Below are 14,050 nucleotides of genomic sequence, written 5' to 3'. Positions count from 1 at the left end.
CGTGACGCGCCCGGTGCGCGTACCGGTGCGCTTACCGGAGCGCTGCTATAGATATATATATTTTTTTGAACCTTAATTACTCAAAATCCACTGGAGCACATATCTTGAGACATAGCAAAGGCACATCGGGCTACCAGTCCCTACAATTTTGCCAAGTTTGGTGGAAATCCATTCAGCCGTTCGGGCTAAAAGTGAAATCGACCGCCCTATGGAAATTAACATGGGGAAAACGCGTTTTGGGACCCCCCTTTTATCTCGGCCCCCGCTTGATGAATCCCCCCCAAACTTTCAGGGAAGGACCGGACCGCCATGAGACCATTTTCCTGAAAATTTCAGGCAGATTCGTCAACCGGCGCCAAAGTTATTCAAAATAGAATGTTGAGATTTAACATTGAAAATTATCCTAACTATAACTACCTACTGGCGACCGCCAGTAGGTAATATATATATATATATATATATATATATATATATATATATATATATATATATATATATATATATATATATATATGAAACAATCCCTGCTGCCTCTCGCCCGGAGCCCAGTGCTGGAAACCGCTGCGCAGGAAGAAGAGAGGAGACCTCAGGTGCAGTGAGCAATGTTTTCTTTATTGTACCCTCGAGGAAGCGGCACACAGCATGACGTTTCGGCCTACCCAGAGGCCTTGATCACATGACGCACGCTGGGAAAAAGGCAATTTTTAAAGTGCTAGTGCTCAGTGGAAGTACACTCCGATTGGTAGGTTTTTGGTCACGTGTTGCACTTATCATAGACACGGACAACAGACTGTAAGTTTGCAGACATCATGGGATAATCCCAGAATTAGCGCCATGTTATCACAGTCCATACTATAACAGTAAAGTGCAAATGCAATTACATAAATGTGTAAACAGAAAAAGATCACTGGATGAATCCAAGTGTCAAAACCGATATTGTTGTGCAAAGTGCAATGTGCGTCATGAGGATCAATCTCAATATATACACTATATACAATATACACCCTGTACAAAAGTCATGTATAACACCCAATTCATAGGCTAGTATCTACAAAATATATAAATAAATTCATAAATAATGTATCATAAATATATAAATATATATGTTAAAACCATGACTGTACAGTATATTGCAAATAAATATACAGATAAACACAACATCATTGATGCGGGATGAGATCTATAGTAAGCAAGAATAATGTCATAAGTATTCATGTTATGGCCTTAATACCATGATCGCAGCATCCCATTGTTAATGCTCAAATTTTGTTTACACATACGTATGATACTGAGCTGGAAAGTTCACGGGCAGAGGAGATGTTGACCCCCCCTGAGGGGAGGGGAAACCATCGCAGCCTCTGCCCTGTGACCATCCCCTGTGCTCATGATTTGCCTGGATGGACCATACCTAAAACCAGATGTACCTATGTGACTGGTGAGAGATAAGAAGATTAACAAGTGCACTTATTTTTATGTGGTAATTTTCAAGTTTTTTTGTGACTCCGTGACATTGTTTTCTCCAACTCTTTCTCTGTAGAGCTTACTGGATAGTTCATTTAAAAGTGAAAAAAGCTCTTAGTACATCCATGTGCAACCTAAGCCTAGGCTGCACTCCACTTAAGAACCATCCAATCCTCTAAGCTGTATACTGTTAAGAACAGAAATCTCAATGACAAAACAGACACATACACCCAAATTATCTATTCGGAAGCAACAAACTGCTCAACAGGGGAAGCTAAAGACAGTGCACGACAGTATAATATTGTCATAAACACGTGTAAAAATCTTCAGTGGAATTCAATCCCCCCGGAGCTCGGCAGTCCATTTCCACTATGTACCTGGTTTCTAACTTTCTCAGGGCCCCATCCCTATCTCCTCCTCTCCTAAGAGGACCAACACAGTCAATAGCATAATAGCGCAACAGGGAGCTGTCATTGTTATGGTGTTCCTTAAAGTGACGGGCCACCGGGTATGCTGGATCACTCGTATTGATGGCCCTGATGTGCTGGAGTATCCTCTTGTGCACCTGCAATTTGGTACTGCCAACATAACGCAGGGCACACGGACACTCCAGCACATACACCACATATTCACTCTTACACGTGAGTTGTTGTTTTATTTTACGTGCCGCAGAGGTGAATGGGATAGCATATTCAGTTTTATTCAATCCATGCTGACAGGCCTTGCAGGATGAACACTTCCTAAAGCCCTTACTTTTCCCTAACCAATTTTTGCTGGTCAGGACTTCTGGGCTAGATTTTACTAGGGCATTCTGCATGGAATATGCTCGCCTGTATGTGATGGATGGGGTATTGGGTATTCTATCCCCTATCACTGGGTCACATTTCACTAGATTCCAATGCTTGGAAACTATTTTCCCCAGCGCTGCATGTTGCCTATTAAAGGCCCAAATCAATCTGACTGGTTGATCATAAGTAGTGATGGACTTTTTGTGGACCTTAGGCTCAAGGGCATGATTACGTGGAATGGCATTAGCTTTGGATATGGCTTTATCCACTATTGCAGCCTGATACCCCCTAGCTAAGAATCTGGACCTACTGGCTTGCTGAGCCAGGTTACACTGGGCTTCTGTACTGCTCAAACGACGTATACGCAACATTTCTCCATACGGAATGCTGCGTATAAGGTGAGCAGGGTGATGGCTGCTGGCGTGGAGAATCGTATTTCTAGGTGTCTCCTTACGATACAACCTCGTTTCTAGATTTGTTGCTCCTGGTGTGACTGTCATGTCAAAGAAATGCACCTGATCCCTGCTGATGGTAGAGGTGAAGTGCAAGTTGTAATCATTCTTATTGATGCAGTCAACAAAGTGCTCAGCCTCCTGGCGAGTGCCCTTCCAGACTAGGAACACATCGTCTATATAACGATACCACCTAACAATAGATTGTCTGGAAATGTCAGCGTGCGTGCCATGGAGAACCTGTCTCTCCCAGTAGCCCATGTGGAGACAGGCATAACTGGGAGAGAAACAGGCCCCCATGGCCACACCCCTGACCTGCTGGTAATATCTATTGTTAAACATAAAAAAGTTGTGGTGTAGACAAAATGAAATCATTGAAAGTAACATGCGGTTATGGTCAGCCATGATTATGGGTCGTAGTCCTATGTAGAATTCTATGGCTCTTAGTCCGTCTTGGTGATTAATACTGGTATATAAAGACGTGACATATATATTCACTATATATATATATATATATATATATACATATATATTCACTGAAAAAACCATAGGTTTCACACCAGTTATAGTTAGGAATTAGCATTTAAAAAACCTATTAAATTCACTAAAAAAAACATAGGTTTCACATCAGTTATAGTTAGCTGGAAATTTTACTGACATAAAACCATTGAAATTCCACGTTATAGTTAGTTGGACTCACTATAACTTGCGCGTGTAATGCACTGCTGATGACTTCACATATTACATCACTCATGACATGGTCAGTGACATCACTCATGACATCACTTATGACATCATCCTTGTGACAGAGTGACAGACCTCCTTTCACTGTAATGTAACCCATGAAACACATATTGAAAAATATAAATAATATATATATATATGTACTAGTTGTACCCTGCCACACGTTGCTGTGGCTCAGTCTGGTTAGATGGAAGAGAAAGAAAAGAGTAAGCACAGGTTTCTAATATGTTTAATTTCACAATGCTTGTGGGCACACAATATGTTTTTGTGACTATTGTCAGGTTCTGTATAAATAAACATGCGCTAATGTTGCAAAGTGAACCAACTCCTCCCCGCTCCCTCCACCCACTTCCCGGTCTGCCATCCTGACACCAACTGTCCATCCTAATATATGTAGACTATTGTCTCTATGCGTCCCTTGTAGTTGTTGCGCAGCAACGAAATCGATAGGTTCTGTTGGGCCTTTCGATTAAAAACACGCACATATTGGACACGCGCTTATTTGAATCCAACGTTGTGTATATATAAACATGCAACAATGTTGCAAAGTGAACCAACTCCTCCAACCTCCCTCCACCCACTTCCCGGTCTGCCATCCTGTCTCCAACTGTCCATCCTAATATATGTAAACTATTGTCTCTATGCGTCCTTTCTTATTGTTGCAAAGTGAACCAACTCCTCCCCCCTCCCTCCACCCACTTCCCAGTCTTCCATCCTGACACCAACTGTCCATCCAAATATATGTAGACTATTTTTTCTATGCGTCCCTTGTAGTTTTTGCGCAGCAAACAAAACGATAGGGTCTGTTCGGCATTTCGATTAAAAACACGCGCGTATTGAACACGCGCGTATTCTAATCCCATGTTGTGTATATATAAACACACGCTTAATCGAATCCAACATTGATTTAAAATTTCAAATCAATCTGTGAAGAACTTTCGGAGATTTAATATTTTGAACAAACGAACATTGACATTTTGATGTGTCTGTGCGGGCTTTCAATTAAAAACACGCACGTATTCGACACATGCGTATTGGAATACAATGTTGTGTATATAAAAGCACGTCCCTATTCGAATCCAATGTTGTGTCAAAATTTCATAGCAATCGGTGAAGAACTTTCGGAGATTTGCGATTTTGAACATACGAACATTTACATTTTTATATATATATATATATATACCTGAAATCGGGCCCCAATCCGTGAGGAGCGGCACTCCTACTTGTCAGGATGGTGTTTTGAAGCTCGGAGCTTCTTTGAAAGGAATGCCCTCCGGCTGGGATATTGTGCAGGAACGAAGTTACGATGGAAGGGCCACGTTGAGTGGCCCGCCTCAACTTGGGGAACAAACTTTCTAACAGCCAGGATTTGCGAGTGGATTTTCCCTACGCACTTCATGCTTGAAATAATCACCTTCAAAAGGCGGACTACAATCTGTAAAAGGACTCAGTGGTAGCGGGACCTTCCTGGTGAATACTGTGACTGAGTAATGGATTATCCTTTTGAAGCAAGTTTTTGCACTCAGAAAACAGCGAAGCAAGTAGAGTCTTGCCAAAATCAACATTAAAAACCAATAAAAGAAGGTAAAGGGCAGTTATGGAGCACCTTGGGAGTTGCAGTCCATGTAATTTTCTGTATAAAAACGATTGAATTTTGCAACGAGGGAACACATGTATTACAGAACCATTTGGGGTTTGAATGTAGAAACCTGAAGTATGAAATTGTACTCACCCTCGCTGCATGGGTAACATTTGCATAACCTACGAACTTAAACAAACAACTGACTGCCCTCTTAAATGAAGATTAGAAGAACAGACATTTGTCCTTTTTCAATGTCAAGTTACGTTTTAAAAGCCAACGAACCCACTGATGTAACAATGTAACAGCGTGGCATATGATTAAGAGTCGTTAGACTTGAAACGTGTAATGCCTGTTGGTCTTGAATTAAAAAGAACTTTCTTTTTAAGTATTGCTGGCATGGCCCATTCTGCGCTGCTGAAGGAGCATGTGATGCTTTGGATATATATATATATAAAATAATTTGAGCACTTACTTTGGGTCCGTTTCCGTCATTTTGGTATGAATTATCCCGATATTGAAGAAAAGTGAAATATATATAAATAGATATATTTTCTACCCTCAGTGAAAATGATAATCCATAGGGGCCTGTTCACCAAGGTAAATTTACACATGTGAAAATCTACATGTGCAAACATACTCCTACACTTTGTTGTAAATGTACTACTTCTGGCTATTCACCATTTCTGACTGTAAATTTACTACAAAGTGTGAACTTACATGTCTCCACTTCCTGAAACTGGGTGGAGACAAATATTATTATTATTAGTTTGTTTCCTGATTTCCATTCCCATGTTAACAAGGTCTAAGTTTTCTGTGGCCACTAAAAATTCCCAGGCTCTCTCAACGTTTTCAAACTCAAAAAGATGAGGACTGACATCCCCTGCAAAATCCAATAGAGCTCTTGGATCTTTCACTAAATGGGAGGTGTAACTACGTGCTTGACCATATGAAGCTCTAGAAACAAAAGCAAAGTTCCAGTGTTGGAGCACTGACTGAATGAAGACTCAAGGAAATGGCTCTTTGGCATAGTCACCCTCATTTATTTTTGACTCATGCTGGTGGTTTTCGGACTCTGTGCATTGGACCTCTGCTAACCAAGCCCCAGTGCATGTTTTCTGACTCCAAAAACATGTTAAATGTGGCTCTACTGCTAATTGATATTGAACATGGTAGCAAGTGTACCCAGGGCTGTAAGTTAAATTTCACTAGTGGACTGCAGTACATATTGCGCCACCACAAAAGTGACAATGCAAAACATAACTGCAGGCCTGCTAACAGTAGCCTGGCTGTACAGGTTCAAACTGCAAGTTCGACCTTTCAAAATTACCCCCTATGAGAGGCTTAAACCTGCCTTGTAAAGATTAATAAGCTCCCCACCAAGTTAGCCCTAAATGCCCATAATGCAAGGTGCATGCCATTCAACAGCAGAACATGTATAAGTTTAATGTCAAATATGTCCTTTCAATGAAAAGTCCTAAAAAGCAATTTTGGCTGTAGCAGGTTAGCTGTTCCATTGGAAAGCAATATGAGTTGATATTTTTCAAGTAATATTTCCTCGTAAACAGATAAAAAGTCACTTCTTGGACTTTTAAAATTATTTAGTCAGATTTGTAACACATATTTCGCAAAAGGTATTTTTAAAAATGTACCTTTAGTCTGCCTAAACCCTCTAGCAGCCCTTTTGCCTCAGCTCATGTCAACCAAGAGCTGAATAGCTCCTTGATTAGGTGTGAATTGGCTCCCAGAGCTGCGACAAAAGGATTGTGTGTGTGGAGAAGTTGGCCTTTCACTGACAGAATGGCTTGGGGGTTGTATGCACATCCATATCATCAAAGGATGCCAACCCTGGTACTGACACTTGTAGCTCCCACCTGGGCCTGCCTCCCTTGTGTCTGCCTAGTCAGCAAGGCAACAATCCCAGTGGTATAGCGCTGTCACTAGAACTGGTTTTGAGTGAGAACAAAGGAAGGTTTATTCATTTCCTTGCCACACCACTGGGGTGGGCACAGAAGCACTGCACGAGAGAGGAAATGTTCTGCTCTCTTAGTGTAGGTAAAGAGGGAAACTATGAGGATGTTTGCAATAGGGCATACAGTAACTGCTGCAAAAGTGGGTAGCGTTGACCCTGGGAACCTTTTCCCCTTTTGGTCACAGAGGGTACAGGAGTTACTCCCGCCCACAGGCTAGTGACAGGCATAAAAGTGGGCACCGTCTTCAGAACACCTCTGGACATGTGGAAGGCAGAAGAGGGACTGTAGCTGCTGTTGTGATCTGTGCTGAGAACCTCAGAGGCTGGATTTGTTCCCACTTGTATCCAGGACAAAGAAGTGGATTCCTAAGGTCAGTTAGCTGAGCCGCTGTTACGCTACAGGGACTCAAAAGCTGCAAGAAGCCCACTTTCCTGAAGGAGCTCGCTGACCAGTTTCAATTGGACCTGCCCTGGACCCTGCTGGTAACTTATGTGGAGGGAGCCTTGACCCCAAACTGCTGTTCCTGAGGTCCTGGAATCCTTAGCTGGTGTCAAAGTGTATCCTTCCTGCCCAAACCTAAACACAGAAAAAAAAATTCAAGGATTTTTGCCTGGTGAAGTAACGGAAAACCAAGATGAAACTGCAGAGCAGTGCTTAATGTGTGCCGGTGCAAGCACCAACACTTCATTTTCGGGGCCGGGTCTACATGCAATATTGGCTGTTCACTAAGTTCACACGGGTCTCCCCCGTGAACAGCCGATATCACACATGATTGTGTGGGTAAAACTTTTCAAATTGGATCCTGCACCTGCCTTGTAAAGCACACACGCAGTACCAGAAACTAATTTTGTCCCTGCCTCATCCTAAGTTTCAGGTCACTCGCTCCAATCAATCAATGATGAGCGCTTACAAATATAGTAGAAACCCGCTCCATCCCTACTTGGGAATCGTCAGGTGTGTGTCCTGATCGACCAATGGAACCAGTGCTTTCACTACGGCCCACCTTAGCATACTGCGCAGCCGCAACGCTTTTCTGTCGACGACACATGTTACCTCTATTGGTATGCTGCCGCCCACAGCACCCCACAACATTCACACAATAATATACAGACACAGTGTTATTTGGAAAAAAGAGCCGCAGGTTTATTTGATATACAAATAAAAGGTGGGTTATCTTACAGGCGATTCCGTCCGCCCCGCAACCCCTCGTTGCAGGGCACCTGATGTTTAGCCAAAGAAACACCAGCGGCCATAGCCCGGTATTGTACCTGGGAGGATCTACTCCTCCCACCGGTGAACCTATCGTCCACCAACTCCGCCCTCTGAACAAGGGAGAGTGACTCACACCTTACCCAGCCGGGCGGAGCACTATATGGCAAGCCCCCGGTTGCTCAGGTTTACAACCGCCCTAAGGACTAACGGGGCGCCGTCGTACTCCAAGTTCCCAAGAAGGACCCCTTGAAGCATGTATGACTTATGCACGGTGCGCTTTGCAATGGAGGCTTCAGGTCCTGTTCCCGCGCCTTTCCTGTTTTGGGATCGCCCTGTAACTCCTCCACAGCCGTGGGTGTGGCCTCCGCTCCACCCAGAGCCCCCACCAATTAACTCCCCGAATCTCATCTATTTGCAACCCGCTGCCTCAAGAGCTTCCCCCACGTCTAGCAAGAATATCGCCATGCCTACCTTGGACCAGTGCACCCCGTCTGTTTCGCAGCATTCGACGGATTTCGCTTGCAGCAGGCCGTGCCTTATGAATCCCTGCCCCCGCATCTCCGTGAATTTCGCATGGCTGCGTTTACGCGCTTGCAGGATACTTACCACGCTTCCTGGGATCTAGCCCCGTGCCATATGGGTGTAGGTGTCATCTCTGACCACCAGAGGCCACACGATCCCAGTTCACTGCTCAATGTACTTAGGTCCCCCCTCATTGCTTCCAGCAGTCACCTCTTGCTCTACGGGCCCCTATGAATCTAAAATCCCCCCCGGGGGCTCCAGCGAGAGGATGCTTGGCCCGGACTCCCCCGACTGTGGCTCTAACCTTTCTCTCCTCTACCTGCTCCAGATGGTGAGAATGGGTATCCCTGTCCTGGCGAAGCCAAGATTGGCCATTCCTGAGTACCGGTGTTGCCAAACACTCCTACATCCATCATTAAGGCCAAGGTATGCTCTGACCCCATGTTCCCCTCAGAGTCTAGCACCCTGCCCCACTAAATATCTGGCAGCCAGCTACTGCCCGTGTCTTGGATAGGGCCTGGAGTGTTTGTCTGTCCTGGATGGACCCAATTCTGGTGCATGCCTGCAACCTGTCCTGGAGGTCTCGAGGATCCCACTCTCGCTAGTGCCAGCAGACTAGTCTGACTCCCTCGGCACCCCATCCCTTTACACCAGGATTACCACTTTTTAGTCCTGCGGGTATGTGTCCCCCTTAAGCGAAAAGGCTGGTATGAGCCCACACAGCCAGCAGCCTTTCGTCTACCCTGCGGTAACTTAACCTATTATGCCTCACACGTCGCCCCGTTGGGGCGCTCGTTAGACCCAGGTGGCTGAAGCAATTGCCCTAACCAAGAGCCTATACCATGTTGAGCAGCTATGGGACAAAACTATTTTTCCCCTACGTCCTTCCCTACCTAAAAATATTGTCTAAGCTCTCCTTCTCGAGACAGACTAACCCCCACTTAAATACTGCCTCAGGTCAACGATTGTGGACCAGAAATTAATATAAATAATTCTATTTATTCTGAAAACTATACTTCTTCTGTACAGTTTCCAGCTGATGTTACAATTTCTGATAAGGTGGTGCGAGGTAGTATTATGGACTAGCTTCGCCAGGTGGAGACCTGTTTTGAAATACTTCAAAGGGTTGTCAAAGTACTTGAAAAGTTTAATGAATTTATTTTATACCACTTAAGTTTGTTTTGCAGCATATAATTTTCCCATGAGCATGTTTGTCCTGTTAAATAACTAAAAGGAGGGACATGCTGTACCAGATTTATTAATGTATTTATTAACTATGTGTTACTTGCTTAGGGTTAGGTAACATGCTCAGTGTTCTTCAATAGGTTTTATAATGTATGAGTGTTATAATTGAGAGGACTACTGGTGATTGGGATGATTGCCAGCTGTAGAGACAGCACTTGTCATCCTTGCTGTTACTCCTCCGTGTGGGCTTTTATTCTCTGTAAATAAAAGAAGAAAGCCCATGTACTGGCCTCGTATTATGTTTTGAGCTGTACTCACTTTTTACACTGCCCTTTTAGTACATTTGTTGGTTTATTAAATTCTTTACTTGCAGCAAAATCCTGTACACAAATTCACGCCAGGTTTTGTGACAAGTAATTCAAACATCTGGCCCTTCATTTACAGAGAAGGTTCAGCAGTGACACTTTATTGATCCAGATAACAGGACCAAGCGTCCAAAGGCATGGAGTGTGAGGGTTTTTGCACCAAAAGATATTACTTTAGAAGAAACATGTTTACCGTATGAGATCCCAAATTATCTCACTCAGTTAACCATGAAGGACGAAAATTAACAAGCACTATTCACCAAGGCAGACATAAGCAGTGAATTAAAGACAAACTCTTTCAAATTGCTATGCAAAAATTATTCTTTAAAAATTGGCAAACCTAAACGACGCTGCAGGTTGGCCAGCATGGAAATTGGAAACTTCCTCACAGGCCGGTGCAGCCAGTCACATTATCTCTGAAAGCCACATAGAAGAGGCATTATTCGGGTGAGGGGCAGCAGCAAAGAGAGCGCGTGGGAGGAGGGACCACCCCTAAATACCCGCCGCCCCCTCTCCAGCAGCTCGCTCGTGCCGACCCCAAGGGTGTGCTGCCCGGCTGCCCTCAGCGATACTACAGGGCCTGCCCTCCTATGGGGTCCCTTGCAGGGACCACGGGCATCCTGCAAGAAGCAAGCAGCTTGGTGCACAGCAGGCCTTGGACTACATAAAACTGAAAGGCGGCAGTTCCAGTAAGTAGTGATTTTGAAACATGATGCTAGCAGTGTGTGAACTGCGAGGCAGGTAAGAAATGAATGTCGCTAAGTTGCAGGTTGTATCATTGTGCAGTAGGGGAGAACTCACCATATATGCACTTTGAATTTCACACGAGATAGACCCCAAGTTCTTTTGCACATTATGTGTATTATTTTTTTGGTCCTCCCTTTGTTTTAAATCTCCCCTCGCGCATCACCTCTGCCCTGGAAGGATGGCATGAAATGTTTCTCTGACGGCAGTCGGGCACAAGCTGCTCGCCCCCACTCTTGAGGTTGAATTGAAGAGCCGGGCGCTCATTTTGTTCCTAATGTGCCCAGCACTCCCTCCTGTCTGCACTTGGATGGTGAAAGCACTGCCTACTCACGCAAGAAAACACCTGGATCCTGAATCCTCGAATGTAGGCATTACACATGTTACATGCATTTACACGTGTGCAGATATAGAAGGTGCACCAGCAGTCACGGAGTAATGGTGATCTCTTTGTTCTGCGATTGAAAGGTTGGTTTACACTTGACAGCCAGGCACCTGACACCTCAGCTGACCTTGGGCGCACGGATATCTTAGTGACTGAGGCCTCAAGAGTGTCGGCTGCCCTGGTAACATTTAATCTGCATAAAGCAAAATTTCACAATTTTCATTTTTATTTATTAGTGGACTTCAAAATGGTATTACCTTGAAAACTAGGCCCACCAGAGTTGGACTGGCCTGCATGGAAATTGAAAGATTTAGTGATAGATAAAAACGGAATAAGACAGAAAAACTCTGACAAAGAAAAAAAGAAGGGCTGAAAAGGAACCTGCAGGAGTGATATAAAGTGGCAGGGAGAGTTTTGGGGGTGGATTAAAAAGGCATGAGGTGTATTCAAGAGTATGCAGCCTTCAACTTCAGTCTTTGAGCTTGTAAAAAAAGTTATACAAGTAATTTTCAAGCTATTTCAGTTGGCAAGGATTTGAGCTTGCTGCAGATAATGTTTGCTTAATTGCTAAGGAAATCAATATGAACCCCCCCCCCCCCCCCAGTAGAAAACAAACACTGTCAGAAACAGCCAGAAAAAGGCCCACACACTTGACCTGTCACTGTCAGACCAACCCATTGGTTACTACCTAATTGCCCTATAGGCTAGTCCAGCCCTTGTTGCTTTGGCATTCTGTACGTCGACAGTCAGTAGCACTGGCCAGTCTATTCTAAGTAAAACTTTGAGACTTGGCACCTACTGTTTCAAAAATTGTAAGTAAACCGTATCTGAATAACTGGGTCTCTGGGGCTGCATTGTCAGGGAGTGGGGGTGCAGGTTATTAGAGAAGTCTGGGTCTGTGGATAAGTGAGGGGTCAGAGAACCTTGTGGTTACAGAGGACTATGGCGTGCGAGGCACCTTGGGACAGGGAGTGTTATCAGAGGAGCCATAGGAAAAAGGCTTGTGCCACCTGCCCTTAACACAGAGGCCACCCACCTTCCTCAAATGCAGAGATGGTATCAGCTGTGCTTAGTGCACACATTGTGCTTCTTTTCCACGACACCAAATGGTGGCAAACTACTCTTTGCTGCACATAGTGAGCTACTTGTCCTTAATGTAAAGACTGTGCCACCTCCCTTTAGCACATACTTCCATCTGATCTTAATAAATGATCTACATCAAGGCAGATGAAGCTGTGCTGAAAAGCTGGAAGGGTGGGGTAGGGGGCACTTTTGTTGCAGCAAATTAGTTTGAAAACACTGAGGAGTTCTTTGTATATCCAACAGTTTTCAGGCAACAATAAATCTGCCACGATAACTCTGGTAATTAATGTACCTGCCAGTGCCGGAGAGAGTTCAGAGTTTTGTCTAGTGACAGTTTTGACTCATCTAGGGTAGGGCAAAGGGTTAATATGCCTGCTGCAAAGAGTGTGTACCGTGAAGAGCACAGACCAGCATTTCATGTGCATAGCTCAGTGGGATGCTGCTTTTGCCACAGAGATCCTTTTGTTATTGTGCAATTCATATGTTGCAATTATGATCTAGCACAGTGAGCTATGAACTACTACCATCAAAGCGCTAGATGCGAAGAGCATGGTACAGGTTAGAGTTATGTTTTTGACCAGTCTTTGACTATCCTAATTTTACTAAAAAAGGGTTTGTTTGTGTAGAAATAAATTGTTACTGGTTAAGTCAACCGTAACCACTGTGTTATGTTGCAGAAGTTGCATTAGTTATTTTAGAATTTTTTTTCCAAAATTGTGCTTTGAATGCCCTTTTGCTTTCCTTCTTTTCAACATTTTCTTGGGTGGCGGGAACCGCCTACCAGAAACTTACTTGAGGATATCTCCCTTCTTGGAATTTAGATCAGGTATTACACCTGGCTTTCAGCAATGCCTGTTGAGGATGTGGGTGGAGCCAATAGAGTAAGTGGGTGGAGCTGGGGGAAATGGGTATGGCCTCCTAAAAAAAATGGAGCACCTGGACTTAATATTTTACAAATTAAGCACTGCTGCAGAGCGAATGTTGGTGTCTCACAGGTGGGCCTGACTTAACTGCAGCTGCTGCTACATTCTTCTCTGCAGCAGCAATGCTGATTCAGTGGGCTTGATGCCGACCACCATTTGATGACCCCAACTATATTGGGTTACAGCCTGCAGTATTGCACCGCTGAAGGTATCCGACTTCCAGAAAAGAGACTAAATCCTAAAGTAGAAATCTTCATCGTCTTCAATGTCATCCCATCCGATCAATGTTGATGGGTTCGGAGGGGTGAACTCTGAACTTTTCCTTCTTGGAACTTAAATACATTGGACGGGGATTGAGGGATTTACACCCAAATAAATAAAAATATACACAAAAAGAAAGAAATATATACATAAATAATATCAGACAGCACCACTCAACAAATATATATATAAATAATATCAGACAGCACCACTCAACTCTCTGGTAAAATCATGTGTGGTATTAGAACACAGTGTAAAGGTCAATGCATTGTAAAGTCCATGTGGTAAATGCATACATGGTAAAGAAATGCATGGTAACGTCTGACATTCGCCACAGATAAATAGTTACAGAAACTTAAATAAGATAGTTAAG

The 14,050-nt window shown here is 43.8% G+C and overlaps 1 protein-coding gene across 1 annotated transcript in view; it reads right to left on the bottom strand.

The window, feature by feature from the left end:
- The window catches only part of VWF (von Willebrand factor), a 1,126,314-nt gene that overhangs the window by 350,529 nt on the left and 761,735 nt on the right, over positions 1-14,050 (bottom strand). The window lies entirely within an intron of this gene.

The sequence above is a fragment of the Lissotriton vulgaris genome, chromosome 1_1 (assembly GCF_964263255.1).
Source record: "Lissotriton vulgaris chromosome 1_1, aLisVul1.2, whole genome shotgun sequence".
Lineage (NCBI taxonomy): Eukaryota > Metazoa > Chordata > Amphibia > Caudata > Salamandridae > Lissotriton > Lissotriton vulgaris.
Note: the sequence above shows the minus strand (reverse complement) of the source record. Positions and strands in the feature narration are given on the sequence as shown.